This window comes from Lissotriton vulgaris, chromosome 6, assembly GCF_964263255.1.
Source record: "Lissotriton vulgaris chromosome 6, aLisVul1.2, whole genome shotgun sequence".
In the NCBI taxonomy this organism is placed as follows: Eukaryota; Metazoa; Chordata; class Amphibia; order Caudata; family Salamandridae; genus Lissotriton; species Lissotriton vulgaris.
The window spans coordinates 1,307,018,008-1,307,033,408 of NC_141694.1; positions in this window are offsets into that span (position 1 = coordinate 1,307,018,008).

Consider the following 15,401-nt stretch of genomic DNA (forward strand, 5'->3'; position numbering starts at 1 on the left):
GAATGGAAGGATGGGTAAATATGTATGTGATGAGGAATTTAATATCTGGCTCTTCAACTGAAACTCAGATCCATCCCTCCCTCACTGAGCGCTTTGAGATCCTTACGGGTGAGTATTTGCGCTTCGTAAAAAAAACTGATTGATTGACTGATTGATGAGGAGGACTAGGATTTGGAGGCATGAAGATTACCAGTAAGAAACCAGGGCATTACATCCTCCTTACTGTTAAGAAGATATAAGCTATATCCACGCTGAAGAAATCAAGAGCATTTTCTCACAGATAAATATGTAGCAACACAAGCATACAATTTTACTGCATTATGGGGTTCATTATGATGTTGGCGGAAAGCCTCTACTCCAGCCACGGCCCCCGGAGGGAGTACTGATGGGGCAGAAAGGCAGGGGGGGGGCAGGGTGGGGGGTGCTAAAAACCGGAATATGGATAATTGGAGGTAAGTAAACAATTTAATAAATAAAACGAATTTCGGAGTGCGCCGTGCATCGCAAAATGCGATGCAGCTCGTGCTACGAAATTCACTTTAATAATTAAATTGTTTACTTACCTCCAATTATCTAAATTCCGGTTTTTAGCACCCCAACCTTCCCCTCCCCCGCCCCACCTTTCCGCCCCACCAGTACTGTATTGTTCGTATTGAGACAAATTGTAGAGTTTAGTTATACTGTGCTGGTGTGTAGGCGCTATCAGTAGTATCTGTAGGGCATTGAGTGTGGGTGCTTCCTGGGGGAATGTTGGATACAAATTCTTGACCCCTAATCACAGTCATAAGTATGTGAAGAGTATTGGTGGAGTGTGGGCTGTGCCTGGCAGGGCATCTGAGGAACTAACAAATTGTCCGTCATGAAACATGTCACTTATAGTGTGCAACCCTATTTTGTCCAATATTCCTCGTGCCCCCTGCTGTTGTGTTACTGATATTTCTGAGTGATGCAGCAATGGCAGCGCAGGAGTGTATATTGGAAGCTTATGGGCATGGTGCCCCAGTGTGTGCCATGCTATTATAGTGCTTTGTATCGGGTTTATGGCAGAACGTGGAATACCCAGCTCTTCGTCTGATTCTATAGCCACATGTGGAAGGTAATTTGGGGGATATAGCCAGTAGTGTGCAAGATGAGCTTGAGCACGAGATAATAAAGTTGTAAGTCCAGAGCTCCAAAGCCTCCTTTGGCATATGGATGTGTGAGCTCCTTCCAGCCAACTCTTTGTTGCCGGCCTGCCCACGTGGGGGTGTTCATATGAGAACACAATTTCAGAAAAAATTGTTGCGACATGGTAATGGGTATGTTGAGGAATGAGATAAGCGACAACACAATCATTTTTGAATCGCTATCTGGTCTGCCAAGGACATTGGCAATCGGATCCACCAGGCCACCTGGCTTTCTAGTTTGGAGTGCTTTCCCATAATTCTCATGGACCACCTGTTCCGGATCTTTGTGTACCCAGATCCCAAGGTATTTAACTGGGTCTGTTTGCCATAGTAGAAGAAAGTCTAGTGGAAACTGCTGTGAACAAGGTACCGCAGGATAATCACTGACTTAGACCAGTTTATACTTAGACCGGAGTACCGTTCGAAATTAATGTATTCCAGTGTTAGTAGGTTTAAGTTGTCAGCTGGAAAACGGACATAGAATGCCATGTCATCTACATATAATGAGATGCTCATGGGCCGCAATCGGAACCTCAGCACCGCGCTTGCGATCCGTTGGTGTATTTTCCATGCCAGGGTCCAATTGGTGAAATAACATGAAGATTGTACGTAAATCCTGATTGATCAGGTAATACTAGGTGTTGCAACAAAGGTTGTAATCTAAAGGCTAGTATTTTGGCTAAACTTTTAGCATCAGTGTTTATAAGGGAAAGAGGTCTGTAAGAATCACAATGGTCTGGATTCTTATCTGGCTTAAGTAATGTTATTAAGTGAAAACAAAAGTTTCCCTTGGATATCAAAATAACCAGAAGCAAATTATTCACACACACTACTTTCTCACCCAAATCACAGATTTGAAAAAAAGAGCAGAAGAATAGACGCCCAAACAATGAACTCAACAAAATAGCCATCAATATAAATCAATAAAAAATTAATGAAAAATTATACAGTAAAAAAAATGTTTGTTTTACTTAAAATCATTTGCATAATGCATAATACATATAAAAGATAAATTGAAAAATATCTCCCATAAAGAAAACAATTGCATTCACTAGTATGCTGCTTCTGTAGATAAAAACAAATACCAAAGGTAAGGATGAACCAAACCCCCCGAGAGAAAACACTAGACACTTAAATTTGTAATAGATATAAACACATTCATTAAGAGAAAAAGTTGACTGGAACTTGATACCCGTTCCTCAATAAGTATCTATTGAACCAGTCAGACACCGAATTGTGTATAAAGATGCGTCAAAGCGTTTTGATGGCAATAACAAATCGAAACCATATTTTTCAAGACTTTGATAATTGTATCGATGCAATATATCAACTTTTGCAAGCATATATCCTGTTATTTTATATTAGACCAGCAATTCTAATTCAAGACTTGATGACATTTTTCATTAATTCTGTGCATCGCTGTCCCGACTGGAGGGGCTTTTTTAACCACCGCCTTTTTCCTATCCTTGTTCGATGTATATCACTTCATAAGGGACATACCGCCTCCAAAGTTAAATAAAAAGATATTTCATTACGTGTTGCTCTTGTGATAGTGTCTCAGAAAGGTAATGACAAGGTGTATCGTTGTAATTGTTCCCGGATTTAAACAAAGTTTTCAGTTGATATCCTTCTTATTGTCGGCCTTAATGTTATTGATAGGGTCACGTTCCCTTCTTAGCTGCTAGAATTATTAGTTCACGCCCTTCATTAATTGGGCCTCCTGTGCGGTCCAATATCGTGAAGGATTCATGTAACACTCAGCGAATTGACTCGCTGAGTGTTACATGAATCCTTCACGATATCAGACCGCATTGAACTAGGGTGCAGAATTTGGGCTGGAGAGAATTCGACTCTGATGCAAAGGGATTTATTAGAGGGAGACCAAACCTGGACACAACCTTGTATAAGAGAGATGGACACAGCATCTTTGAAAGACTCTACTTAGCTGGTCTGCAATCTATCTCTCCAAGAGCTATTCTGCTTTCATGTGTAGGCGATTTTCCTCTACCAGTACAAAAATGTCAGAGCCAGTGCTTCTAAAGGTGGGCTCTGAAGACCTCCCTGGTGATTGATATAAGCACAGGGCACTTGGTTCTCTGTTCTGACACACAATTTGGAAATCTTCCCTGAAATGGACTAGAGCTTCCTTGGTTGTCACTAGTGCACTCCATTGGAGGAGCTCTAGGGTTCCCCCCGTGACAAAAGACCCTGATCTGCTAAACTCCCCAAATCATTCCCCAACCTCTAGGGCTTGCATCTGTGATACAGTGTTTGGTACAGCTAGGTATAGTGGGAAAATATATTGACCAAAGGTGAGGAAGAGGGAAAACATCTGAATGCATCCTCCTGAATCACAATCAGTATTCACTGGACTGGTATTACCCAAAGTGGAGTCAGTTGGTGTGGTATTTACCTACTCTGGTGTGGAGAGGCAGCTGAGGATGAGGCATTCCACAATAAGTTGTGAGTGAGGCAACCTCTCCTTTTTGATGCCATAAGTTGACATGTGCTGTACACAAGTAACACACAAAATATTGTCGTGTAGGTTCAAGGGAAAGCCATTCTTCAAGCTTTTTGGATTCAGACACCACTAGGGAGATTGTCCAATCACCAGATTTATTGGCAGGGCCAGACTGAGGTAGCAAAAGCAGCCCTGGCAAAAATGCTCAAACCAACCCCACTCCCCTGATTTCCTTGCTCTATCTCCCTCTTTTCAACCATCATCCATTCTCTCTCTTCTTCTTCTTTCCTCTCTCTCTACTGCCTCTCTGATCTCTTGTTTGCTCTACATCCCTCTGTCCCTCTCTCCAACTCTAATTCTCTCACTCTTAAAGCCCACAGGGCCTGCTGCAATTAATATTGCGGATCTGGGGGACGTGACAGATGAACCTGAAGAGGCCCTGGGCTCTCAAAAGCCAGCCTCCAGGGGCTCGAGCCCAGAGGGGAACTGCCCAATGGAATAAATGGTCAATCTGTCCCTACTTATCAGGACAGGAGTCTCGTAATTTAAAAATTAATGATTTTAGAAGGCCCGGTGAGGTGATGTTTGTGCCAATAGTGGAAGATGACTTCAGGGCCATGTTACAACTGTCAAAGTTGACCCAATTTTATCATGAATCCCTCAGCTCTTCCTTGTCTGAGGCAAGATACTTCTTCAGTATGGAAGAGAGTCGCTGAACTGACTTCTCCTTTTTTGGCTGTAAAAGAAAACCCTGCCCCAAATAAGCTAGAAAAACAACTCCTATAAAATATGATGATGTTAAGTGGGACTGCTTGATATTGATTATCCAACCATAGGATTGTAACTGGAATCTGTACATCCTTTATAGCCTTGGAAAATTGAAGATACAGAAATGATCAAATCACCAAGGTACAGGAAAACCTTGCCATCTTTTACTTAAAGAATTAACACCAAAGTAGCTAAAATTGTCCTAAACACCCTCAGAGTAGGACAGATGCAGAAAGGTAGTACTCTGGAAATGCTATCCAAAGATACAGATTCTTAGGACTTTCTGGGAATCTAGATAAATAGGTATATGAAAATATGTGTCATTCTGATCCAGTGAAGCCAGGAAGACCACTGGGAGATTTAAGGGGAACTATTGATTCATAAGTGACATACTTGAAAGTGATGTGTGGTATGAAGGTGTTTAATTCCATTAGCTCTAATGCAGAGCTCTACTCACCGGAATGCTTTTGCACCGGGAATAGTGTACAGTAACATCCCTTCCCTTGTTTCTCCAGAGGCACTTGAATAATGGCTGCTTTTTGTGATAAGTCCTGTACTCCCCATCTTAGGCTTGTTATAGTATTGTACAATAAGGTTATTTTGAAATTGTGCGGTGGAAAGTCCTTGAATAGAATCTTGTAGCCTTGATGGATTGCTTGAATAACCCCTGAGTCTGATATTAAATGGATCCATATACTCTCAAATCTTTGAAGTGAGCATCCAACCTAACAATCTTCTGAATACCTTGCTGGATGATAGTCCGACTTTTTGGGCAGAGGAGGGATTTTATGAGGACACATAGGACTGTGACTTGTTGAAGATAGGAGCCCTCCCGACCTCAACCCTTCCCTCAAATGGGCTGTAGTTGTCAATTAGAAACTGAAGATTGACCAAGTGCCCATTTTTAACCAAATCCTCTAAATCTGTATAAACAAAGGACAGAAGCCATAAGTTTATGGTCTTCAACTGACTTTCCCATCTCTTGAAGTTGTATATCAAAGAGTTTAGCACAAGTTAAAGGAATGTGCATAAGGAGCGGCTTTTTGGAACTGTATGCTCCAAAGTGTCTTTTGACATCAATTGTGCATACAAAAGAAGCGGTTGCAACCCCGATGAGTAAAAGATATATCAGAAACAAATTAAACTTGTTGATCCATCAGTGATAGAACTGAAGTGTAATGGCCTACTTGTTGGATGAAATCAGTCAGTTCTTGAATGTCCCTCAGGAAGGAATATACCACATTGTTCGCCTAAGTGTTAGAGCAAATGGAGAAATTAGAAGCCATGTAACAGCATTCTACCTGTTTGTACCCTGGATCAGACTTCACGATGGTAGAGCATTGGGAATAATAAACCGCCCTATTAAAGAATCCACCTTCACGATGATAGAACATTCTTCCATGAACCACAGCAAGGAGTATTTTTTCAAGTAGAATCTTGGGAAATTAGGTTTTCAACTTCCTTTCATTTGCTGATGAATAACCTTCTATCAGCACTAGGAAGTGACATTACAAAGTGGCCTTGACAGAAAAACCAGGCAGCGTATAAACAATCCCATTAATTTCCAGGGAAACGGTGGGTTCTCTTTAGGAATCTTGAGACTGGTAACGTCTTCATTATTTTTTGATTTTCCTTGCACAGGCATCTGTGTGGGGCTGGGGACAGGCCACATATCATCATATTTGGGATGAGTAGGAGGAACAAAGAGGTCATTAATTCCATGCATATTCACGATAAATTCCTTAATCCTGACATTCTGGCAGTAATTCCGCCTCCCTGCATCCATGTTTGATACCCATGCCTTATCTCTACCAATGTGGATTGTCATCACTGCGGAAATATTTCAGAAGTAGGGTTCTAAATACACAGACAGTTTTTTCTATTTTTCACATAGAAAAGAATTTTGTTAGTGGAAAAAATTATTTCCCCCACAGCTGCAAATATTGCTGTGTTGCACATGATTTTCAACAGTCAGCCCACCATTTACGCCTGGTCAATATAGATGTAGAAATGCATACAGAGTGGAGTAGCTATCAATAGTGTAGCTAGTGCAGTGGCACTGTGACTCATGGGTGTGAGGGCCCCTCTCAACTCCAAATATGACTGTCTTTTACCACCAAACTGTGGGTCGGGACCAAATTTACTTGCTTGCTTGACTGCCATGACATCCTATTTTCCTTGCTTGCTTGACGGCCTGTGGCACCCTTGCTATTCCCCTGTGCATACAGGTATGGAAAATCTGATGAAAATATCTGTGAATACCCACAATGTTATTACTCATGGATTTCTCATCATTAGCATTGTATGCTCCCCCCCCCCCGCCCCCCGGATCACACTTGCATACTTTTAGTACTGCTATGTGTATTCATTTAATTGTCTTTTCACTTTTTATGTCCTGCCTTATGTAAAGCACTCTAATGATTTTGGGCCTTGTATGCATTACATTGATACTTAAGCAAATAAACCTCCCCATTGTTAGGTATCAGCTGCAACTGCATGGGAATGTATAAGACGGTCATTTTAGAGGAATTTTTCAATCCCTCCCAACCTTACTGTTACACTTATGTGACACATGTCAAAGTTTGTACGCGTTTCACCTCAGTTTGCCGCTCCAGTGGTGAACTATTAGTACTTCTGCCATGTCATTCACAGCACGTGAGGTGTAAAAGTAAACAAGATAAATCACTGCTCCACAAAGAGTGACATAATAAAGAATGGTATTCAAAGCATATCAGTGAATAATATTTATTTTTGTTTGTACTTGAATATTATAGGCCTCATTACGATGCCAGTCAGACCGGTTTCTGCGATCGCCGTATGCGTTTTGTACTCCGACCGACCTCTGACTGACCGCCGACTCCAATATCCTTTTTCCGAACATGGGATAGTGGTCGGAGAAAAGCAGCAGCCATAGAGCTGTAGAGGGACTAGAGGCCCTATATGTCTTCTGAAAGCTGGCTTATACAGTTTGCTTTTCTGTATACATAAAAGCTCAATGACAACTATTGCATTATAATTGTATTTATATAGCACTTATTTCCCCTGACGAGGCATTGAAGTGTTTTACGGTGAGTAGCACACTACTCCGAAACCCAAGATTAGTTGTTAATCCAAATATTATTGATTATTGTTGGTTATTGGGAATTGTCTTGTGATTCCAATGAAAACTATCAATGCATATTAAATTAATAGGAGTTAGGTGTGATCATTAGTGGGGGCTATGGGAGTTCCTGCAAATGGTTGGTGAGACTAATAAATGAGCTAGGGGAGGTTATGTTTTTGGTAGGTTTGCATGACTATAGTATTTCTGACAGCATTTTCTTTCTTTAGTAAACTCTGTGCTATGTGTTGTTCTAGCTACCAGACCCCAAGTGTGTGTTGTTTGACTAGTGCCAAAGAGGATTAACTCTCGCACAACAGAATCCTCTTGCACACTATTAAATAGATTCTGGTATTGTAGTGTTCAAGCTTTGAAAGGATATCCCTGCCACCAAGAGGCACCATTTTTAGGTTTTCCCTATTCAAGACCTTTTGATTTTTAAAAAAGAATTGTAAAAATACATACATATACAAGCATAGATTTGAGTCAGCATAGTAGTGTCATTCACATTTTAATTCAGCCCAGCACGGCATACCAGCATAGGTAATTGGTCAGTCTTCTTTATACATTGATTTTCTTCTGTGTGAGTGACATCACTCTGCCCATTCACAATGTTGTCACTAAAAGAGATAAGACCCTCTTTCAGTGCCAGGTACCGGCCGGCCAGTAGGTCCTTTAAAAAAAAACTTTTTCTATTTAAACTTTATTCTCATTTTGCAACATCCCAAAAGTTCTCCAGACACTGCTACTGGGCCTTCGTTGCCTGCTGCAGTGTGGGGTGTACCATGTTGTCACTTCAAGCAACACCTATCCTTGAATCGGTTTTGAAACTATTCAAAGATGGCAGCCCATGTGTGTGCATGTGTGCACAATATACATGGGCAAAACTCTTTGAATGAGCTTTAAAACCATTTAAAGATGTCTGCCTGTGCATATGCATGCTCACGCATCTACACAAATGGGACTACCTTTAAAAGGTTTTAATAATACTTCTCACAAAAGATGGCCACTTGTGCATGTGCTGAGCATACATGCACGTTGTAGGAAAGTAAGATCTGCTTTCATGGTCACCCCCACTTTTTGCTGGTGTCATTATGCTTTACTGACTAGTCTGATTGGGATCCTGCTAACCAGGACCCCAGTCTCTGTGCTACTTCCCTAAATTGGACATGATGAGTAATTAGGTACCCCCCATATTGGCTACTGACGTACCCTTGTAAGTCCTTAGTATATGCTACCAAGGTACCCAGGGCCTAGGCACACCAGGGGTCCTCCATGGGCTGAAGCATGCATTATGCCACCCATGGGAAACCACTCAGATTGTGACAGCAGGCCTGCTATTGCAGCCTGTGTAAGCTGGTGCTAACACCACTTACAACAGATATAAGTTTCCTTTTATCAGAGGTCACTGCACTTAAAACGTATAAGTCACAACCAAGGCAGGCCTTTCAATCCTGAGGACAGGGTGCAAGATTATAAGTGTGAGGGTGCCCCTGCATAAGCAGGACACCCCTACAATCCATTCTACTGGGTTGTAAGCGCATCAGCCATTACGATACGTAGAGTGGCCATGCGTCATTATACAATGGTTAACTCTAAACTGGCTGGAACAAACCCTGTTTTGTTTGGTATCAAACATGTTGGAATCATACCCAAACACAGTACACTGTGTTAAATGTATGATTCATCCCAGTAAAGCTCCTACAGGAAGCCCTCAGTGCTCCTGGTACCAGTCTTCTAGACCCGGACAGCAAACTATGGTTGCTGCCGACCAGAGATACGATTCTGCCCTCCTGCTGCTGAGCCAAGCCTGAGCAGGGAAAGGCAGGGAATTAGGTTTCCTGTCAAAGGGAGGTGTGACCACCTCCCAGACAGGACTTAGTGTATTGGGACAGGGTGGGGGCTCTTGCCAGTGACACCAGACTGCTTGGAAGGATGTGCCCTCCTTGCATACTCCAGTTGAAACTAGTTTAGGGAGTCATTGGCTCATGCGCTGGAATGAAATTGGACAAAGGACATGGGAGTATCCTCCCCACTGTCCATCCCCTACTCTTGGCAGGACCTCTGAATCCGCCTAACCCTTTCCTTAGGGTACTTAAAGGCTTACCTGTGGGTGGGTCCCTAGATTCATTGTGAGACAAGATTCAGATCCAAAACCACTTCATCTTCAACTGTCTGAGCACTTTGGACTTCGGTGGTCTTCGCCTTGGGAACCAAGACTGCAACTGGGAATACTCCTGCTGCTCCCACCAGTCTTCTGAGTTGTGTGTGCCTGTGCTCCATACAGGTTCTTCTACAGGCCAGTGGGCATCCAAGACACTCAAAGGAATCTCCCTTGAAGTGAAGGGGTCACTTCTCAGAATCTGCAGGCACCGCAACAAAGCTGACCGGTCTGCTGTTTCGGAGTTCGTACATACTCCGAGGGGTCCAGAACACAGGTGGGGCTTCTGCAACTCCCTTGAGGCCTGTACTGTCTTCACAGCAAGTTTTAAGCCAGTATTCCTCGTTGGAATTGCTGGAGCAGTACCCTGTTTACCAAATTAACTTGCTATTGCCAAGGCTTGTTGACTCTCTTAACCAGAGATCTTTGGGCTCCAAGAAGCTCTAGCCTCAAGCATGTCCTGCAGCCAAGATCTTTGCCAGCATCGCATCCTCTGCCCCGGGGACTTCATCCTTTGGTAAGCTGCTCAGGGTCCTCTTGTGAATCCTGTGCATTTGGCCCGTGGGTCCACTCGAGGGTCTTCTTTGGCTCCAGTGGGCTCGCCTGCTTGCTCGGGGCCTTCTCTGATGTACCTGCTCATGGTAAGTCACTTTGTCCTTGCTGGTCCCAACACCTCACCTTTCTCGCATACTACTTTGGTTGCCGTTGCAAAGGCTTGCTGGTGCTGCCGACGGACACTGACCCACTGGCTCTTGAAATCTGATGTGGGGCAGATCATAAATGTCTCCTGCATTGCCTGGTCCACACAGCTGCAACTTCAAGGGCACTGTGAACTCTCCTGCATCTCTGACATCGGTGGGCATTCGTCTTCTGTGCCTCCTGGTCACTCCTGAGTGGCATAGACTCTGTCTCCTTAGCTTGCTGGTACCTCTCATCTTGAATCCACCTTTGGGTTCCGTTGCACTCGTTCACCTTCTTCGCCAGCGGCATCTTCACTGAAGTCCTCCATTGTGGTCTGCGGTGGTTTCTGACCACTTCGCAGCTATGCACCCGGCTTCCCTGGTGTAGGTATCCTGGTTCCTGGGGGATCCACGGGTGGGGTGACTCCATCTTCCACAGGGTTTCTTCATGGTTGACTCTGAAGTGTCCTTCCTCTTTAAAACTGCAACTGCGACTACCCATTGACTTGTATTGAGCATGCAGTTGTGTTCCCACTCTGCACACGGCCTACTTGGGGTTCTTGGGTACTTACCTTGGGTGGTTCCTTGGGTCCCCGACTGTTTTACATCTTCTGGGTCCAGTCCTGATGAAGTCCTGGTTTCCATTCCACTATGTTAGTATATGGTTTGATTGCCCCTGGAGACCACGGTGCATTTGTGCTACTTATGTGTTCTATTATCAAAGTATTGTGTGTATTGTCGTTATATCTCCGGGTAGGAGAAATTGTACTGTGTTAGTTATAATAAATACATATTTGTATAACTATGCTGTATGGTTCTTTTTCACTTAACCTATACCATAAGATTAAGTTCTGGTAAAACAAGCTGCTTTACACTCCTTCTGGACTAAGCCTGAATGCTGCTCTCCAAAGCTACCACTTAGAGAACTTTCTAAAGTTGTCTAAGGCCACTAAAATCACCATAAGGGTTGTCTGGATTAGTGCAGGGTGCTACACTTACATAAGTGAGCACCATATACTAAGCCAGCCTCCTACCGAAGTGCTGCTACCTTTGAATATATAAAAGAAAGTGCACATTATGTACCGTAGAAATTGTGGTTTTAAATCACCTTCTGGTTTATCTATGTCACCTTCAACATACATGCTCACCATTAGAGCTGCCTGTATTCATCTTTCCTTAGTGACAGAACACTCAGGTTCATATTATGCAACCCCCACCCACTACATGAGTCTGCAGGCAGGCGATGCAGATGTATGTGCTTATTGCCAGCACTGCCATGATCGAGGAATGAGGTGTAGTGTATGGGGTTGGAGCTTGATAACTGCCTAGTCATGTCAATATGGCAGGTTTAGAACAGGAAACAACAGCCATTTCACCATAGAAGACAAATGCAAGTGCAACATGGCACTTTATTATGGTGGAAAGATGGCACAATACATCTAAGCGGGGCGCCATTACATACATATTAGTGTGGTGCAGGTACATTTATCAATTACATTTGCACTGAACAACCATTCCATTTTGGCAGCATTGAAAAGGCCAGTTAGTAGAAATTTTGGTGCAAAATTGTTCAACACTAGAAAAAATGTATGCAACATTGCCCCAAGTACCTCAGTATGTGAGGGGGCAGTGTTGTCAGTGAAGCCAGACACTTTAGTAGATAGGGTGTATAGTATCGGAAAAGTTGATTCTGCAGAAGACAAGATTAAGAAGCGGTGCAGGAAAGACTAGAGCATTAGGTTAAACGTGTATTGCAAAGAATAAGGTATGGAGGCATGCTCAAGAAAGACCAACCATAGTTGATGATGTTTGGTGGAAGAGATGAGGTATGTTTCAATATCAGGAAGTGTGTAGACCCCCTTGATCTCTTCATGTCAAACTTAAAACGTTTTTGAGATAAACGTACATCTCTTTCATGGACAAAGTGGAATGTTTTTGGGAACTGATTTGCAAACTGCAAACAATAGATAGTCTGTGAGGGCCCAAATAAAACCATTTTTGGAGCAAATCTGTCAGGCTCTTACCGTGTTTTTCTGCAGAAACAGCATGCAAGATGAGATTGTCCCAATTTCCCCTATCAACCTAGTGTGCCCAATGTTGTCAAAGCAACAACGGTAAATCGGGGAACAGGTAAAAGGAATATGAGAGAAAGAACAGGTCTAACGCTGTTTTCCTAATTGAATGGTGGTTCAGGTAGGCAGGAGCATTCCTAAAGAAGGCAACAGGGCCAGAGTAAAATATGTGCAAAACAGGTCTCAGTGTTTTCAATAAATGGTAAAGTGGTAGCAATGTAAATTCCTGGGTGATTCCCCTTTCCGTAGGGTAACCCAATTATTGGAGCGGCATATGGTGACACTTATCTATAGAGAGAAACATTTATTATTGATTTGTTCTCTAATCCAACTCAAATGTATTAAAAACCCAAAATACATTAGTTACACCCACCTGATTAGAGTAAGAGATGTCTTTAAAATAAAAGGAAGAAATAACTGAAGAGAAATGATAGCTAGCCACTAGCATAGGCCTGGAATATGCATTGTGTATTCCTTAATTCAGGAATATTTAACCACAACTTCTTTGTCTTCAGGAACTCATTAAATGAACTGGATTAGGTAGATCTCCAGGAGCGGTGGAAGTAGTTCAGGTAAGTGTCTAATATTACAATATTAGTAGGTACTAAGCACAGATAAGGATATCATCAAACTAAAGAGACATTATCTATTTTGCAGGATTACAGGACACAACGCGCAGCCAGGTAGATAACTACCAACCAGCAAAAAACAGGGAGGATGGGAAAGCAATGAAGTAACCTGTACTGCATTCACCGAGGATAACTGGGGTCCCGGAGATCTCCATACCGCTGCACTGCAACCACCGAGAATACGTCAGGAAACTTGGGCAGGCAGAGACCATAAATGAAGCTGGGATCCAGCTACCGAAAGAGGCCCCAGGGGGGGCGCTAGAGGGCGCCGGACAAGATGGCCGCACTTACGTGAGGCTCTGTCGAGACCAACTAAAATTCGCCCATTAATGCTGTAATATCTCATACCTGCGCCCTGTACTTGGGCTGAGGGAGCCCCGCTGACATCGGGGGCTCGCTGGAACCTTTTTTTCCCGACATCTGAGGCTGCACTGAGCGCACCTGGGGCAGAGCCGCTCTGAGCCGGGATCCCGCTGGCGGAGACTTTGCGCCTCGTGGAGGAGCCAGCCCGCTGCTGCCCGGGCTGAGAACTAAGCTGATCCCTGCGGGTGCTGCCCTGAAGGCATTGGGACTGGGACCTGTGGTGTTGAAGCGACGGCGGAGTCTGACTGCGGCATATCCCTGGAGCGGCGCCGAAGCAGAGAACGGCCTGGACCCAGCCCTGCTGGTGTTGGTGAATGGGGCGGGGCGCTACGCAAGCCCGGGGCTGCGGAGGTGGCGCCGGGCCTGGCTAGGCCGCGCCGCGCGAGCTGAGGCTGGCGGGGGCAGGGCGAGGGGGTCTGCAGCGAGGCGGTGTAGCGAGGCTGTGCTCTGAGAGGAGCGGCCAATCACCCTGGGCTGTATTGATGCGTAGCCCCGGTCGCTGACACACTGCTGCGGTGATTAATTTTACTGAATACCTGGCGGCCTGCAGCGCGCCCGCCATTTTATGGTGCTGATCCCTGGGTACAGTGAAAATCGACCCCCGATTGGTGATATATGCCCAGCGGCCACGGGCTCGGATAAGGGAGCTGGCAAGAGGGGAGCTCAGTGCTTATGACACTGGCGACATGAACATATAACTACTTTGTGAAAACCGACTCGCTGTGCTAAGAGGGGAGCTGTGAGAACACTTGAGATCGCCCAGGGGCGTTTTTTCCCGCCGAGTGCAGAGGAACTGCCGGTACTGTGCTAAGAAGCACTGCGGAGGGCTGGACCTGGCGTGGGACAGCTAGTATATGTTCTAGTACCACTCTGAGAACATCGCCTGGTGTAACTGCCCTACAGGTCTGCGCCTTTGCCTGGGCTGTACTGTTCATCGCCATGGGCAGGCCGGAGAGGAACCAACCAAAAATCACATTTGAGGCAAAAAAAACTGCGCTCCTGTCCTCCCAGGCACCCACTGACTCTGACCAGGGGGGGGCTGTGGGGGGTGCCCCGAATTTGGAATCTACGTTGGTGGCCATGCAAAAGACCCTACAATCCATTGAAGGCACCATGGAATCAGTCAATCACCGCCTCGACCAAATGGCGACGCAATTTGACCGCAAAAAGGGGCGAATGGGGGAGGTGGAACAGAGAGTCTCTGCCACGGAGGATGGACTAGCCACAGTCTCATCTAAAGTATTTAGTATGGAGAGGTTGTTGGCAGTCATACAAGCGAAGAACGAGGAGTTGGAAGGGAGGTCCAGAAGGAACAATGTAAGGGTCACGGGCCTGCCGGAATCCACGAATGTTGGACGCATGGAGGACTACATGGAACGAATGCTCATTGACATATTTGGGGCTGACCAACTGTCCCGTGTCTTTATAGTGGAACGTGCCCACCGCTCCTTGGCCAAACGACCTCCGCCTGGGGCGCCGCCGCGACCAATCGTGGCCAGAATTCTGAACTATAGGGACCGGGATACTATTCTTCGTCTTGCAAGGGAAAAGGGCTCCATTGAATACCAGGGTAACAAACTTGAGTTCTATCCTGACTTCACCATGGCGCTGCAGACAGCTCGTAAAGAATTTGCCACGGTGAAACAGATGCTGAGAGCTGAGGACGTAGCATACGCCATGTTATATCCTGCACGCCTCCGGATTGGACCTCCTTCGGACAATAAGATTTTTTCTTCCCCCAAGGCGGCCATGGACTACGCCAAAAAACTGAAAAAACGGGCTAAAGAGCCGAACGGACGTCGGGATGATGAAGAAGAGAGGCAGGATGAGGTCGCCTGAACTGATAGGTGCTGCTGGCTGCGGCAGGGGCGCTGCCACGGAGCACCGCACTATGTCACTTACACTGTTCTACACTTGGCTGACATTACCAGATCATGAGGCCCACTGGTGCCTGTATTGCCTTGAACTAATACCATGTATGCTGTGGAGGGGGGGACACGC